The sequence below is a fragment of the Octodon degus genome, unplaced genomic scaffold, assembly GCF_000260255.1.
Source record: "Octodon degus isolate 3935 unplaced genomic scaffold, OctDeg1.0 scaffold00372, whole genome shotgun sequence".
Taxonomy (NCBI): Eukaryota; Metazoa; Chordata; class Mammalia; order Rodentia; family Octodontidae; genus Octodon; species Octodon degus.
Window position 1 is genome coordinate 846,207 of NW_004524948.1, and position 4,213 is coordinate 850,419.

At 39.9% G+C, this 4,213-nt stretch overlaps 1 pseudogene; it reads right to left on the reverse strand.

The window, feature by feature from the left end:
• Window positions 1–1,407, reverse strand: part of LOC111814593 — a 43,293-nt pseudogene extending 41,886 nt beyond the window's left edge.
• Window positions 1,408–4,213: the final 2,806 nt, after the last annotated feature.

Below are 4,213 nucleotides of genomic sequence, written 5' to 3' on the forward strand. Positions count from 1 at the left end.
CTGGCTGCTGTGCTCCACTTCTTTCTGCTGCAGGTGTTAGAGTTGAACCCTTTGTGTCTCTCTGGCAAGATGTTCTGCTCCTGAATCAGGTGGATGGGTCTTGCCTCTAGCCTCTTTGCAGGGAGTTCTGCTGAAGGGTTCTGTGCTGGGCCTGCATGCAGCCTGGGTCAAATGAGGATCCCTGGGCCCCGGGTCATCTCATTCACTAGCCAGGCCTGTGCTCTGGGTCTCTTCAGGATCCGGAGGGCCCTCGATTGTCTCACTCACTCGCCGGGCCTGCGTTCTGGGTCTATTCAGGATCCCGCGGCCCTCGGTCGTCTCACTCTGCATCCTTGTTTTTCTATTTTTATTTTTTTCTTGTGGAACCTGGGATTGAACTCAGGCCCTTGAGCTTGCCAGGGAAGCGCTTATTCCACTGAGCCATCTCCCCAGCCCCTGCATCCTTGTTTTTAAGAGATCTTTTTTTTTAACCTTTTCACTAGGTGCAATCTTTACTTGAGAGGTTATTAATTCAGACATTTCAGCTGTGTGATTTCCAATTTTTTCTGCGCTAGTGTCTTCTGCACTTGTTGTGGGTGGGGCCGGGCCCTGAGATTGCATTTCCCTCCTTCTGTTGTCATTTTGTATAGCACTGTCCTCTTACCTTTAGTGTAGAGCTTTGGTGAAGTTATAACCTTAGCACCTTCTAAAATTCGCATGAAGATCTGTGAAACTTGAATTCATCCAGTTGTGCCTGGCTTGGGTCTGGCTTCTGTGTTCTGCTTATTCCTGCTGCAGCCCTTGGAAATGAACCTGTTGTGCCTCTCTGGCAAGATGTTCTCTCCTGGGTTAGCTGGGTGGTTCTGGCCCCTAGCCTCTCTGCAGGGACATCAGCTGCAGAGTTTCTCCCCAAGCCTCTATGCTAGTCCTTGTCTTGGTCTGGAGGGGTCCTGAGAGCAGGATAGAAGGACTCACTTACAGGTGGGCCTGGGCTTGTTCTGGAAGGATCCAGCAGACAAAGCTGTGCATGGAATCTCTTCCACACACTTGCAGGGCCTAGGCTTGTGCTGGGTCTGTAGCATTCCCAGAGGGCAGAGGAAGTTCTCATTCACATGCTGGACCTGGGCTGGTTCTGGAGAGGCTCACAGGGATCCCCAGAGCATGACTGAATGTCTCACTCACACGCCAGGCTTGGGCTGGATCTGGAGGGGTCCAGTGGGTGCAGGAGAGTGCTGAAGCTCTCCCGCACCCTTGCAAGGCCTGCTCTTGGTCTGGGTCTGGAGGGGCCCCGAGAGTGTGGCAAAAGTTCTCACTCACACCCCATGCCTGGGCCTGGGCTTATACTGCAGTAGTTTGGAGGGGTCCCGAGAGCACAGCTGAAGCTCTCACATGTTGGGCTTCAGCAGGATTTGGAGGTTCTCTTTCCATATCCTGAAATCATTTTTGATTTCATGTTTTAGAATACTGCCATTTTCAGTGTATAAATTTTTTTATTTCCTTTGTTAGATTAATTCTTAAGTATTTCATTTTTGGATGGTATTGTGAAGGGTATTGTTTGTCTAATTTCTCTCTATGTGTGTTTGTTATTTGTGTAGAGGAATGCCATTGATTTTTTGGTGTTGAGTTTGTATCTTGTTGTGCTGCAGAATTTGTTACTTAATGCTAGGAACTTCCTGGTAGAGTTTTTGGTCTTCCATGTAGAGTATCATGTCATCTGTGAATAATGATAGTTTAACTTCTTCTTTGCCTACTCTTATTCCTTTTCTGACTCTTGTCCAAATGCTTTGGCTAATGTTTGTAGAACTATATTGAATAGTAGTGATGATAGTGGCCAATCTCGTTTTGTACATTATTTTAGAGTAAAAGCTTTTAGTTTTTCTCTATTTAGGATGACGGCTGTTGGTTTGTCTTAGATGGATTTTATCAGATTGAGGTACAGACCTTCTTTTCCAATTTTTTACAGGACTTTGATTATGAATGAGTGCTGTACTTTGTCAAAAGTTTTTTCTTTATCTATTGATAGGATCATGTGGTTTTTGTTCTTGACTGTACTGATACAGTGTATTACATATGTAGATTTATGCATGTTGAACCATCCTTGCATCCACGTCATGAATCCTACCCAGTCATGATGTATAATCTTTTTGATGTTTGGCTGCATTCTTTTTGCTAGTATTTTATTGAGCACTGTTGCATCAATATTCAGGAGGGAGATTGGCCTGCAATTCTGTGTTTTGGTTGAGTCTTTCTGCTCTTTTGGTACCAGTGTGATTCTTGCCTCCAAGAATGATTTTGGAAGTGTTGCTTCCATTTTAATTTCATTGAAGAGTTTGAGGAATATTGGGATTAAACCTTCTCTAAATTTCTTGTCAAATTCCACTGTGAATCCATCAGAACTTGGGCTTTTTCTTGTTGGTAAATTTGTTTTTATTTTATTTTATATTTATTTATTTATTTATTGATGTTTAGTATAGGAAGTTGTCACTCACATGCTGGGCCTCACTACGTAGATCAGATTTATAGTAAATCTCCTGTTCTCAGCCCCCCAAGTGTTGGGATTACAGGCATGTGCCATCATGCCCAGTCTCAATTGCCACTTCAGCTCAGCCCTGGGGCGGGGCCAGCACAGCACCCCGCAGTCAAACCCTGGCAGCTGGGCTCTGCCAAGGCAAGCACTTTAGTTTGCTGAGCTATCTGACTGGCCCCTGTTGTTAAAGTTTTGATTACACTTTCAATTTCATTGGCTGATATTGTGTTACTCAGAGTTTTTATATCTTCTTGATTTAGTTTTGGTATTTTGTAGGTATCTAGGAATCTGTCCATTTCTTCTGTCATGAAAGTATTGTACTTCTCCATTCTGGGAGACTAAAGTTTTCATAGTAGCTGTTGATAATCTTCTGTATTTCCATGAGATCTGTAGTAATTTTACCCTTTTCATTCCTTATTGCTTGCATTTGAGTTTTTTCCTTCCTCTTTTTGATGAGATTGTCTAGGGCTTTATGGATTTTATTTAATGTTTCAAAGAAATACCTCTTTGAATGATTAATTCTTTCTATTGTACTCTTTTTCTCAATTCTGTTAATTTCTGCTCTAATCTTTATAATTTTCTGCCTTCTATGGTGTTTGAGCTTGTTTTGCTGTTTTTTTTATCTGGATGCTTAAGGTGTAACATTCAGGTTTTTTTTTTTTTGATAATGTATGAGTTTACTGTTCTAAATTACCCTCTGAGAACTGCTTTCGTTTTGTCCCACAAATTCCAGTAAGTTGTGTTTGAATTTTTGTTGACTTGTAGGAATTGTTCAATTTCATGTTTAATTTCTTATGTAACCCATTGCTTTCTGAGGAGGGTGTTATTTTATTTCCATGTTTTTATGGGACACTTGAGGGTTTTTTCTTCTTAAATTTCTAATTTGATAGCACTGTGGTGAGATAATATGTGTTGAATAATTTTTGTTTTCAAGCATTTACTTAAGCATGATCTATGGACTAGTATGTGGTCTATTTTACAGAACATTTAATGTGCAGCTGGAAAGAATGTGTATTCACATGTTGTTGGTTAGAATACTCTGTAAATATCTAAGTCCATTTGTTCAGTGGTTTGGTTCAGTTCTGTACCTATTTGCTAATTTTTGCTTAGTTGACATGTCTTTTTTAGATAAGAGAGGGTTAAGGTCCCCTGTTCAGATTGTGTTATTGGTTATTAGAGTTTTCATGTTCTTTAAAATTTATTTTATATAGTTGAGTGCTCCCATATTTGATGCAAATATATTTACAAATGTTATGTATTTCTCTTGAAGTTTCCCTTAAACTTCTTCACCTCATTTGATCATTTTTTGTTCAAAATTCGGATCGTCTATGAACAGGATTGATACCCCTGCTTTTTTTCTGAGTTTGTGGATCATGTAGTATTGTCTTCCAGCCTTTGATTTTCAGCCTATGAATTTCTCATAGGGTTAGATGTGTTTTAGGTATAGAACATATTGCTAGATTTTGTTTCTTTTTTTCCCCATAATTTAATTGAGAAACAAATAGCAATGAGACAGTTTCAAACCAAATTGGTAGACAGTTTAAAAAATTAACACATTGCATACATTCTTCCTAGTGGTTAATTGCTGCACAAGATATGGACATGATATTCTATTTACAAAAACCATTAGAACAAATCATTCTATTCATTAACAGAATGTAACTGTATATCTATCCTAACCATTTTGAATACACAGATACAAAATGG